Genomic DNA, 13,916 nt, shown 5'->3' on the forward strand with positions numbered 1-13,916 from the left:
AGGAACGTGGTTACAAAGGGCTGAGTATAAATTATACACAGATTTTTGACTGAGGAGGGTGGGTGCCCCTAACCACCATCTACCCTGCGATGTTCAAGAGTTACCTGCGTTTGATAACAAAGTCTGTGCTTTTTTACAGCACCACACTAGCTCTCGTTAAAATATAACCTACCAGTTCCACCCCCAAGAACCTATTCTCAAAGAAAGAAATCTAGTGGATAAATGCAAATGCACAAAAATATTTATTAGAGCATGTATTGATAGTAGCAAAGGTATTGTATAAAAACCTAAGTCCCCAACATTAGGGAGTAATTTACTGAGACACCCCTGTTAATGCAGGCAACAGAAAAATTAACAACCATGGCTTCTCAAGGAATTCCCTGCTATAGCTGTTGCTGGGTAACCAAAAAACAGTTCTTTAGTGAATGAAGACAATCCACAAGGATGACAAATGATGCAGTAGTTGATTAAAGTGACTTTTTGTGGGACCACAGAGGCAAATGCTCTAAGGGATTCATTCATGCATTTGTTCAGGAGGCACTAATGAACACCTGTATGCACCAGACCTGCACCTGTATGCACCACGAAATAAAAAACAAATAAGACATGCACAGCGCCCTTGGGGAGTTGCCAGATTACCACGTGCAACAGATACGTAATGCAGAAAAATCAATTTACACACTGTGGGTGAGTGAGGCAAGCGTGCCTCACAAACAGATGTAGCTCTTGTACTTTCCATAACTGATCTCAGCTTGCATTTTGGTAATGGCAGGAGAGTGAGGGAAGGTGAAATTAAACTTGACAATGAAAGGTAAAGTAGCCTGTTCTAGTTTAATAGTCTCTCTGAGGGGAACTTAATCCTCTACAGGCAAATACTTAGTTATCCAAAGTTCACACTTCTTTGTTTCATCCTTTCCTCAAGGGTCTCCCATCCATCTCCCCCTTCCCAGGAAGACAACAGGGTGCAGGGAGCATTTACCTGCTTGTGGGGAGGAGTGGTCTTCATGATTGCTGAATCATAATCTCCCTAATTGATCCCCATTTGCTTCTCTCTCCCTTAACAAAGGCCCATCCTTGGAGTGGTCGTCTGTTTCCTTGGTTCTAGCAAGGCTTGGGTGCAGTTTCTCAGGGACCTTAGCCATCAGTTGCTGCTGACATGGCCCTCCTTGTCCTTAGCTTGTGCTGTAAATACCTGTACCCTTAAATGGCAATGTGGTAGAGAGGCTGAAAGCATGGGACAGCCTGAGGTTGAGTCCTAACCCTGCCACTTACTAGCTCTGTGATTCTAGGCAAGTTACTTAACTTCTGTATGCCTTGATTCCTTCATCCGTAAAACGGGGACAAGAAAAAACATTGTCTACCTTGTTGGGCGGTCAGCACTGCCTGGTAACCTTGTGGGGTGTGGTGGAGAGGATTTGGGTCCCTTCCATGCCACCTGGCAAGCTAAGAGAGATGGCTTCCTTCTGAAGTTTTCAGTGGAAAGTGAGGCACGTGATAAATACCGCCCCCCCCCACACACACACACAGATCCTCACTCTGAGCTTCCCTCTCTACTTCTCTGTAATTTCTATCCCTCCTGATGCCTCTTCTCAACCCAGATCTTTATCCTAAGAGGGTAAGTAGGACTTTTAACCCTGACCGCTTGCCTCTGTCTACCCTCTACTTCCACCCATAATTCCTCTTTTCTAGCAAAAGGCTTTCTTGTTCTGTTTAGTGGGAACTTAACATAAATCGCATACTAAGTTCTCTCTGTCTAAGGCTTAAAGTAGAACTTTGTAATGAGACCTCCCTGCTTTGCTCTTGATATGTAAGGGGAATTCTTAGAATATAGAAATTCCTTTTTTCTTCCAGTTAGGCTGATTTCACAACTCAGGAGACTCAAGAAAGTCAGCTCTGAGATTCAGAGCTCACCAGTCATCTCTTTATTTTGGTGTTTTATATCCTCTCTGTGAAGAGGTGAATGCTATACACAGCCCTCTTTATTTCTCTGCGATTTCTACCCCTCCTTGATTCCTATCCTCAACCCAAGGAAAAGCCCCAGTAAAACAAGGTTTATGGGAGAAAACAATGCTAGAAAAATTTTCAAAACATCTACACTATCTACAAAGAGCAGGAGCTCTAATTTCTTGAACACTTGGTATGTGTCAGACACTGTGCTGGCTCATTTATTTGTTTGTTTGTTTGTTTATTTATTTATGGCTGAGTTGGGTCTTTGTTGCTGCACGTGGACTTTCTCCAGTTGCGCCGAGCAAGGGCTACACTTGGTTGCAGTGCATGGGCTGCTCATTGTGGAGCATGGGGTCTAAGCATGCAAGCTTCAGTAGTTGTGGCTCGTGGGCTGTAGAACACAGGCTCAGTAGTTGTGGCGCACAGGCTTAGTTGCTCTGCAGCATGTGGGATTTTCCCAGACCAGGGCTCGAACCCGTGTCCCCTGCACTGGCAGGTGGATTCTTAACCACTGTGCCACCAGGGAAGCCCTGGACTCTTTTCATATATTCTTTCAATTAATCACCACAAACATTATAATCATCCCCAACTTACAGATAAATAAACTGAGTCTTAAAGATGTTAAATATTTGTTGAATGACACACAGCAAATAATGAGCAAAGATGTCTGACATCACAATCACTGTGCTGTTTTGCTTCATAGATAAGCAATGAGATGGAGTAAGAGTGATGTGGTGAGCCTACATGGTCCAGGGCTTGGCTGCTAGCTCGTGTCAGGGCTTCACGGAAAGGGGGATACAATTCTGGATAATATGAAAGAAGAATTTGGATCTTTTGGGAGAATCCAAAAGGGAGAGGATAGGGAAGGATAAATGGTTAAGATGACTGAATGCTCTTCGCTGTGACCACATCCCCAGCTCTCCCCCGAATCATCAGGGAAGGTCATGAACATCAATGAAATTCTTGATGCTCTTCAAGGCTTTGTAGAAACGTTAAAAACTGTTTAGTTCTGCACCCAGGTGGGTGTGGGGATAAAATAGGAGTCAGGTTGCTATGGAGGAGGAGGGGAAGTAGAAAGAATTACGTCCAAGGGAGTTTGATGAAACCTGGGGGAGGATTACTTTGAGCTTTCTCCAGCCTCTGAATGTGTCTTCTTTAAAACGGCCTTTTATAGTCTCAGCTAAGGTAGCAGCTCACAGACCTTTCAGAGCTGGGGTCAGGCCCTTGTACCTTCACTCCCAGTGTTTAATTTGAGGGAACTTATGCCCCCTGTAATAGGAATTTTAGGATCGGCAGAATTCGAGGTTTACGTCTTTGTGGGGTTGTGCTTCAACCAGGGGACATAAGTGTTACACTGAACCTAAAGCTACTGCCAAGGGTTATTTTGGGTTCCTCATGTAGGTGGACCAACAGGCCAATAATCAGTTGTTGTACTGGTGTTAATTGACCTTGATCATCACAGAAGGGAACAGCTGCTGTTACAAAATATCGATTAAAGCCTCAGCAAAGGCTGAAGCTATGGGGACTGTAATTCATTTCACTCATCTTCCCATTTATAAGTCCACTTAGAGACCATGGCCTTCAACTACCTTGAGCCATCAGTATCAGAGCTGCTCAGTGTGGGGCAGGGGTACTCTGAGCAAAGCCAGGACTGGGGGACTGTAACAGGCAATGTCCCACCATGTCTCCTTGGCACTCATCTGGCCCCGCAGCTACAGGACAGTGGCCTTGCACACTGACAGCTTCCCAGCCCAAATGTCTGTCTCTCCGCCCCTTGGCCTGAGACCTTTGCCTGGCGCCATGGGTATTTGCTTAGCCTGCACACAGGAGAGTTCAAACGTGCTGGGATTTAAACCCCAGAGCAAATATCAACAATAAAGGACAGCAGCCGTTGGATAAATAGCCCAGCCGCCCTGTCCTGCAGTAGAAGTACATTGAGGTGCATTCTTTTTTTTTTTTTTTTTTTTTTTTTTTTTTGCGGTACGCGGGCCTCTCACCGCTGCGGCCCCTCCCGTTGCGGAGCACAGGCTCCGGACGCGCAGGCTCAGCGGCCACGGCTCACGGGCCCAGCCGCTCCGCGGCATGTGGGATCCCCCCGGACCAGGGCACGAACCCGCGTCCCCTGCATCGGCAGGCGGACTCCCAACCACTGCGCCACCAGGGAAGCCCAGAGGTGCATTCTTCACAGCTCCTCAGCGATCTTGAGCCCCAAGTCAGTGATGTGACTATAAACACATGCTTGATTGTCGTTTATCCTAAGCTCTTCTACTCTGCTCATTGCTTCATTGGTGCTTCCTGAGATCACCTCCCAAATAAACTACTTACCCCCAGTCCTTGTCTCGGGAATCCAAACTAGGGCAGTGTGCCATGACAAAGGGTTCTCTTGTCAAAAGCTCCTCTTGGGCTTCCCTGGTGGCGCAGTGGTTGAGAGTCCGCCTGCCGATGCAGGGGACACGGGTTCGTGCCCCGGTCCGGGAAGATCCCACATGCCGCGGAGCGGCTGGGCCCGTGAGCCATGGCCGCCGAGCCTGCGCGTCCGGAGCCTGTGCTCTGCAACGGCAGGGCCCACAGTGGTGAGAGGCCCGCGTACCGCAAAAAAAAAAAAAAAAAGCTCCTCTTGATGACTTAGAATTCATTTTAGCACCTTAATAGTTCTGAAATTTGTATTGTAATAAAAAACAAAAAATAAGACAAAATTCTTTACACTGCATTTACCACTGTATTTCTCTAGCATATTTGTATATGGTTGAAAGAATGGACTTTGGAATCAAACCAACCTGGTTTGAATGACGGCTCCATTATTTACTTTGGAGTCACTCACCTCTCCTAAGCCTTTGGATCCCAAGCTCTAAAATTGAGGTAATAAAGTAACTGCCTAAATGGATTGTTGTTAAGGTAAAAATAAATGCCTGGTACATAGTAAGAAAGTGATAAAACGTAGATGTTACCGCAGTTACGTGACTATAGCATCTTTTTTAGTAACAGCCATTAACATCTGGAACACAAGTATTTTTTGGAGCTTTTTGTATGTATTTCTCTAGGGAAAATCAACCTCTCATCTTGTGCTTAGAATATTAAATCATGATTCTATGTGGTGACTTTTCTTCTACAAAAGTTTTAAAGGCATTTGTAGAACTCAAAAGAAAAAAAGCATTTGTATCAGTTAATTCCTGCAAAGGAGAAGCCTGTGTTGAACATGTAAGCTTGGCATGGAATATAAGCCTTGGAAGCTTCTTTGAGGATTCTCATTTTGTCCATGTTTCCAAACTTCTTTGTTCAGTGAAAAAGGTGTTTCAGGAGAAAGCACTGTGTTTTTTTTAAATTTAATTTTTATTTTATATTACACTATAGTTGATTAACAATGTGTTAGTTTCAGGTGTACAGCAAAGTGATTCAGTTATACACATACATATAACCATTCTTTTTCAGATTCTTTTCCCATATAGGCTATTACAGAATATTGAGTATACTTCCCTGTGCTATACAGTAGGTCCTTGTTGATTATCTGTTTTATATATAGTAGTGTCTGTATGTTAATCCCAAACTCCTAATTTGAAAGTTTTGTGTTTTAACGTGTAGAAGTTGTCTACACCGGGTCTGCCAGTCTTAACGCATGCTGTGATGACTCACCGCCCAGGTTGAGGAAAAGATTGGGCTGCTCTGTTACCAAAACATAGGGCCGCAAACAGTGCTTTCCTCGTGGATGACCTGTGAAAAGAAAAACTGCAGAAGACAGGCTGCCTTGGGCTTAACATCACCCCATTCTTCGTTCATTTCCTAAAGCAGCCCAAAGATTACACAACTATAAATTCTGAAAAGTTTTCTAATCTCAGAACAAAAACCTGTCAAGTAAAAGAACATGAACAACTAGGCATGTTTTATACACAAATCCCTTAGTACCAAACAGGCTGAATTGAGACAACTCCAGTGGAAGCCTAAAGGCAGGCTGTCTGCTTGAAATGAATTTCCCGTAACAACTCACCTTTGCCGTGGGACAAGGACAGTGCCAATCTACGCAAGTGTGAAAGTCGCGGCTCTTCCAATGATTCTCAGAGAATCCCACCAGGACAATTAGGCTAGGAATTAGCCAGTTAGAGCCAGAAGCTTATTGTTAATCTGCTCAGTCAGGGGGTGCAGAAGTAGCATTCTGAGCTGAGGAACTTCAATGCAGCATTTCTTTTCTTTTTGTTTATTTTAATATGGCATAGTTTCCCTTGAGGTCCCTGTGTTTGCGGCACATGTGGATAGAAAAAGACAAATCATTTGACTCAGTTTCAACTTAACTGGTGATGTTTCCAGATGTTGAATTTACCCTTTAGTGTGTTCACCTGGTACTAAGTCCCTGATGCCTCTGTGTTTCTGAGCCTTATAGAAGTTACTGATACATCTGGGGAGGGAGGTGTGCAGAGGGGATGGAAGGAGGCATGGCTGACTTCTTAAAACTATTCTGGTAGTAATTTTCATCCATACCAGAGCTCCTCTTTGGAGTGAGGGCTATTCCACTGTGGCGTTGGGATGCCCTGATCCCACAGCCAGGGCTGCCCCTGGTGGGGCTGTGCAGCTGTGTCCTGCACGAGGGCACCCAGCCCAGATTGCTCCTGCTGGGAGGCTGCATCTGTTCTTTTCCTGAGTTGTAACAGCCCTACTGGGAAGATCCCTCCAGAGTGAGGGCTGGGAGGCTGATTTACAAAAGCGGTTTGTGTTTGTTTGGTGTCAGCCGGGAATTCATTTTATCACACTGATATCTCTAGTCTTGAGACCCAATTTCTGACCTGCTAGACATCTTCAGAAGAGGAAATTATTCCAATGGTAAATTCTGTCAACATGAAATTAATCATGGCAAATGCCGGCTTCCTATACACGCTTCAGTTTATTAACCTTCTACATCTGCACTGAAACCAGTTTTTCTTTTTGTTGTTGTTACTAAAAGAGGGTTAGGTATTGAGATGTTGCTTGACCAGGAATTGAATGAGGTGTAATTTGAAAATATGAATTTTCACAGAAGCATTTCAATTTAAAAATAGCCGCTGAAGAGAAAGCATAGAACAGGGAAACGGAGGATTCGCACATGAAACTTGGTTTCAAAGTCTCACTCAGCAATTTACTTTTAATGATTAAGTTCAGAGTTTCCAAGTGAGTACCCTCTTGAAAGTAACTTATTCAAAACCAGTTGATACTAGCAGGTTAGTTCCCTTGAATCTTTGTACGGGAAAAACTAGCTGAGCAAACCATTATACAACTGTCTATTATGATTATTTGATGACTTATTATCGCTAAGGCAATCTTAAGCCATTTAAATCAACAGGATTCCATTTCTTCACCAGAGAACTATCTTTAAACACACAGACACACACACACACACACACACACACACGCGCGCACACACACACACTTCTGAGTTTTCCTTTATTTCTGCAGCTGGAGAGAGTACGTTGTTAAAATTTACAGCAAAACACAGAATAGTACAAGTGGAACATCATTAGTGGGACAGAATCTGAACCTCTTTTGATTTCCCTTTTTGGCTTTCTCTTTCCCACACTTCAGGTGTGTTATACTCATGTCTGCCACACCCCGAAAACACACCCAGATACTTACCAGAATTGAGAAATCCAGGAACAATGCACTGGAAGAATGACAGGGCAAGCCAAGCTCACTGAAGAATAATCTCCAAAGGCCAAGGGCTCTGATCATCCAGCAGTGGGTCCCAAGCCCGGTCTGTCTTCAGGAATTTTAAAATCTGAAACCACTCTACAGAGATAAGATAAAGCCATCTTTTGCCCCCCAAGAAACCTGTTTTTAAAGCTCTGTTGCAAAAATAACTGTTGCAGAAAGATCAAGGAAAAGAGAAGAGATTTCAAAAGAGAGAGCTGGCGCTGAATCTCTTCACCCCAGCGTCCTAGCAACCTGCTCCTGCCTGTGGCAGAACCATTGGCCACAGTTTCAATTACATCCTTACTGCATAATTGTAGAAATATTCTCGTTCAAAGTCATCGCTTTTTCAGACCAATTTAGATGTCAAAATTGTTTGAATTCCTATCATGGTTTTACTGGTAATACTTTGTAAATTTATTTATTTTATTTTTGGCTGCATTTGGTCTTTGTTGCCGCGCACGGGCTTTTCTCTAGTTGTGGCGAGCGGGAGTTACTCTTCATTGCGGTGCGCTGGAAGGGAATGAAGTCTTAGGACTATTAAAAACGTTTATTTGTATCTTCTACCTAAATTAAATCGAGGAGTTGGAGTTTACATAATTGCCTCTAAGGAAACAATGTCTTCCCCAAATGGGACAAGCTTCACTCACGTCATTCTATTTTATTTGAAAGTTTGTGGACTGAAGGTGGAGGGTTAAGTAATTAATAGATTTGTGATTTAAAACGTTTTTATGGTTAAAAAATTATATATTTTTATATATATTGTAATCTATATTTCAGATTAAACATTTGTACAAAAATTTAAGGTAGGGCTTCCCTGGTGGTGCAGTGGTTAAGAATCTGCCTGCCAATGCAGGGGACACGGGTTCGAGCCCTGGTCCAGGAAGATCCCACATGCCACGGAGCAACTAAACCCATGCGCCATAACTACTGAGCCTGCGCTCTAGAGCCCGTGAGCCACAACTACTGAAGCCCGTGCACCTAGAGCCCGTGCTCTGCAACAAGAGAAGCCACTGCAATGAGAAGCCCACGTACCGCAACGAAGAGTAGCCCCCCTCGCTGCAAATAGAGAAAGCCCACATGCAGCAACAAAGACCCAATGCAACCAAAAATAAATTAAAAAAAAAATTAAGGTAAAACTGGGGGTTATATATTCACTTTCCTCTCCTGACAGTACTTGAGTGATGATGTAGGAAAGTGAAAAGGAGCCCTTCTTCCATGCATTTCTTTTTCTGATCAGGAATATTCAGTGTCACAAAAGCCAAAAGGATGAGATATGGTGTCTCTATACTGATATACTCTATGTTCTATGTGAATATCATGTGTTCACTGTGTTTTCTTCTGTAATACGTATTTCAAAATATCCTTTATACAACAATGAAGATGCACAGCATTCTATACTGTATAGTGTATACGGTATAGTGTATGGATGACTCTATTGTTTTTTAAAACTTATACTTCAGTTAGGACCAGTAATCTGTAGTATCAAAGCAGCACATTTTAGAAAGTCTAAAAATTAGTGCTTAGGAAAGAAGATGAAAGGGTTTTTCTTTACAATGCCCACTCCATCAAGACTGGCCCCTCTAGGAAAGTCTTATCTTGAGAGTCAAAATAGGCCCTCTTTTGTATGCTAATTTTACTATTACTTGTTAATATGTTTGTCTTTGTATCTAAAACTGTGATGATAATATCCGTCTTATAATTTGTTCATAGGACTTGAGAATTTAAGAGGCTAAAACTATCAGTAATGTAATAAGTTCCTAAAAAAAAAAAAAAAAGACTGGCCCCTCTAATATCAGCCACACCCCTGGGATGATTTGGAAAATGGCTCCTACCTGTGATGTTCATGAAGTCATGACTCAGGAAGTAAGGGTCCAAGCACAGAGAAGTGCCCAAAAGAAGATAGTCGAACCATGAAAACCCAACACAGTGTGAACTGTGTTTCTCACACATGGTGCAGTGAGATACAGAGATCCTAGAAGATTTTTTTAATTCCCTTTTTCTCTTTCCCATTAATTTCCTTCATCTTCCTCTCTCACCCCCAATTCTCTCTGAAGAACCAGCCCTCACCCAGGCCTAGTCCTTTACACTCCGGCCCTCCATGCTTCTCCATTATACAATAAAATGCCCCCAGAACACAGAGGCAAGGCAGAACCCTCCCTGGAGTATGGAGAATTAGAAGGGGTTGAGAGACCCATACAGACACGATGGAAGGAGAGGGAAGCCTGGAATCCTCATATGGTATCAATACCTACTGGACTACGCCTTACTGCATCAAACAGTACCGCGGGCTTCCCTGGTGGCACAGTGGTTGAGAGTCCGGCTGCCGATGCAGGGGACACGGGTTCGTGCCCCTGTCCGGGAAGATCCTACATGCGGCAGAGCGGCTGGGCCCGTGAGCCATGGCCGCTGAGCCTGCGCGTCCGGAGCCTGTGCTCCACAACGGGAGAGGTCACAACAGTGAGAGGCCCGCGGACTGCAAAAAAAAAAAAAAAAGACAACTGTACCGCAACACGGTGTGTTTTGTATATATAATTACCGTTGTTATTTACTAGCTGTCTGACCTTGAGAAAATTACTTCACATTCCTGTGCTTCCATTTCTTCTCTGAACAATTAAGATCATTGAGTTCATATCAGAGGGTCTAGGCCAGGTTTACATGGGTTAGTACATGGGAAGCACTTAGAGCATGCTACTTAGGAAGCATGACCATCATCTTTGGGTTCTTCCACTCTGTAAGTTTCAGGTGGCAGCCTGGTGGGGGCATGGGAGGCCAGGCCAACTGGTGAACTCCTCATGAGGCAGACCTCTAACTAATCCCCCTGATTTACACCCTCCTCCTTTCCCAGACCTACTTTTCCCTGCCAGCGTCAAGCTTGGCACTTATCAAGCAGCACAGCTGTTACTTGCCTGACGGCCAGCTTGAGTTTATCCTGGGTGGCAGCTCCAGTGCTATGTTGACAATGTCACTCATTTTTCGTCTTCCAGAAATTTGACAGAATCTGTGGTCAGCTGATAACATCCCTCTTTGGTTATGATTTATTTCCTCTGGCACTTGTTTACTATTCTACACTTTTTTCTATCCTGGTCAGAAGTGATTATTAAATAGAGTCCATTCCGCCATCTTGAATCAGAAGCTCCGTGGAATATAAAGATTTTCTTCTAGGATTCAGGGCTCCTTATGCTCATGATAGAGTCTATATACACTTATTTAGTAGATCTTCCAATGAAAGGAATATTCTTTAATTTTCAATTAAAGAAAAAAATTCCATCACAGTATTAAAAAGATGTTAGTCATTGTCTCTAGTTATGAAAATCAACTTGAAAAAACACACCAAAAAATAGCATTACTTTACCATTTTTCCTTTGCCCAACAATATTTGAGTAAATTAATAATGAGCAGCTGCACATACAAACACACTGAATCAGAGAATTCTGAAGGAAAAGGATCACTGCAATCATTTTACAGATGAGGTTATGAAACACATGGGGTGGTAAACCGCTCAAGCTATAGACTCCTGCATAGCTAGCAAGAGCCAACAATGGGATGAGACTCAAATATGCCCTTTTCAGGTCTTCCTAGGAAAACAAAAGAAGTCGATTCAGCATTTGTGTTTATTATATTAATAGGACTGTCATCAGGCGTTTGTAGCAAAAATCAACCTAATGAGGTTATTATGACTATATTTTTCCATTGTTTTGATTCTCTTAAGGAAGGAAAGCCTATCAAACTTTAATGTCAGCCCTGCAATGTATGGTTTTGAAGCTAAAAGTAATTGCACTCCACAGTTACTTTGTGTGAGACCCCAAAGTCCTAGACACATTACCTCTTTGTTACATTCAGTGGCAAATGGCATTTGGCATACCTGACTACTTACAGTGGGAGCGTGAGATAATTGTTTGGGAACCTAGAACTGCTTGTTTAAAGGTTGGGGACTCAATATAATTACAGAGCTAGAAACCAGCTTGGTTTAATCATGGGAAATCTCATGCAATGCACTGTCAGTCCTCAGATGGCTTCTCAGTCAAATTCTCCATTACTTTCCTGAATTCCCTGGAATTCTCCTGCTCTGTTTATGACAGAAAGGTTTCTGTCCTAAGGAACATGAACTAACAAGGAATGGAGGATCTCTATGCTGGAACAAGGCTGAAAGAAGCGGAACATTTTAACCAAAGTAATGATGCTTCCTCTGTCTTTGTCACAAACATTCCAGCAGAAATGTTTCGGTTAGTACAGACCATGGATTCCAGGAAGCTGTATTTTTCCTAAATGTGCATCATTAGGATCTAGTGTGTTACTTGTTTAGGAGGGGAAGAAGAGAGTTGGAAGGGAAAAAAATCCAAAGACAAAAGTGCTTGCTTTAGAGGACCTGTATCTGAGAGTCATTTTCATGTCTAATGGGAGACCCAGTTTCTGAATCTCTAGATATCCATTATCTTCTTGACTTAGCTATGCAATTATTTTAAAAGATGGCATTTTAAACATTGTTAATGATCACTTCAAACCCTGGGTTTTTTTTTGTTTTAATTTTGGTATAAACAATCACCCAGACCAGATCCTTGTGGATTTATGATGAGAAACGTTCACCTCAAATTTTGAAATGCACGGAAGAAAAAGTCACTGCCAAGGACCAACTGGCCAACAGAAGCACTAAGAAGAAATATCCTTTCTCCCACCATGCTACTCTGCAACCTTCTTCACATTTATGTACACCAGAGGAGAATTCACCTACGAGCCATCATGGAAAAAAAAACGATCAACCGGCAAATGGAAGATGGACAAGAGGAAAAGAAGTAAAGAGACTGCTTGCAGTCCCATGACCTGAATGGAAGAAGATCCCATCTCAAGCGGGAAGCTGTGCCACGGAAGATACGAGAACCACCAACTAAACCACACTGATGTTCCCGGGTGTCCTGACCTACCAGAAAGCTCTTGGTCCATTCCCTCTGGTGACAGCACTGGATAAATACTATTTGATATCTGTGTCCTGGGTATTGGTCACTGAGGAAGAAGTTCAGGGAGCAGACTACTAGAAACCATTAAAGTTCATTCAAAAATTGTTTTTTTAATGCTCACCTAAAATGAGCAGGACCCTTAAAACTTGAAAATGATAAAAGCAACTTTTCATTTTATCCAATGTTCTTACTACCCCACTACTGGGCATAGACCCTGAGAAAAGCAATCTACAGATTCAATGCAATCCCTATGAAACTACCAATGACATTTTTCACAGAACTAAAACAAAAAATTTCACAATTTGTATGGAAACATAAAAGACCCCGAATAGCCAAAGCAATCTTGAGACAGAAAAACAGAGCTGGAGGAATCAGGCTCCCGGACTTCAGACTATACTACAAAGCTATAGTAATTAAGACAGTATGGCACTGGCACAAAAACAGAAATATAGATCAATGGAACAGGATAGAAAGCCCAGAGATAAACCCACACACATATGGTCACCTTATCTTTGATAAAGGAGTCAAGAATATACAATGGAGAAAAGACAGCCTCTTCAATAAGTGGTGCTGGGAAAACTAGACAGCTACATGTAAAGGAATGAAATTAGAACACTCCCTAACACCATACACAAAAATAAACTCAAAATGGATTAAAGACCTAGATGTAAGGCCAGACACTATAAAACTTAGAGGAAAACATAGGCAGAACACTCTTTGACATAAATCACAGGAAGATCCTTTTTGACCCACCTCCTAGAGAAATGGAAATAAAAACAAAAATAAACAAATGGGACCTAATGAAACTTAAATGCTTTTGCACAGCAAAGGAAACCATAAACAAGACGAAAAGACAACCCTCAGAATGGGAGAAAATATTTGCAAATGAAGCAACTGACAAAGGATTAATCACCAAAATTTACAAGCAGCTCACGCTGCTCAATATTAAAAAAACAAACAACCCAATCCAAAAATAGGCAGAAGACCTAAATAGACATCTCTCCAAAGAAGATATACAGATTGCCAACAAACACATGAAAGGATGCTCAACATCACTAATCATTAGAGAAATGCAAATTAAAACTACAGTGAGGTATTACCTCACACCAGTCAGAATGGCCATCATCAAAGAATCTGTAAACAATAAATGCTGGGGAGGGTGTGGAGAAAAGGGAACCCTCCTGCACTATTGGTGGGAATGTAAACTGATACAGCCACTATGGAGAACAGTATGGAGGTTCCTTAAAAAACTAAAAATAGAACTACCATACGACCCAGCAATCCCACTACTGGGCATAGACCCTGAGAAAACCATAATTCAAAGAGTCATGTACCACAATGTTCACTGCAGCTCTATTTACAATA

Source organism: Stenella coeruleoalba (assembly GCF_951394435.1).
Source record: "Stenella coeruleoalba genome assembly, chromosome: 12".
Lineage (NCBI taxonomy): Eukaryota > Metazoa > Chordata > Mammalia > Artiodactyla > Delphinidae > Stenella > Stenella coeruleoalba.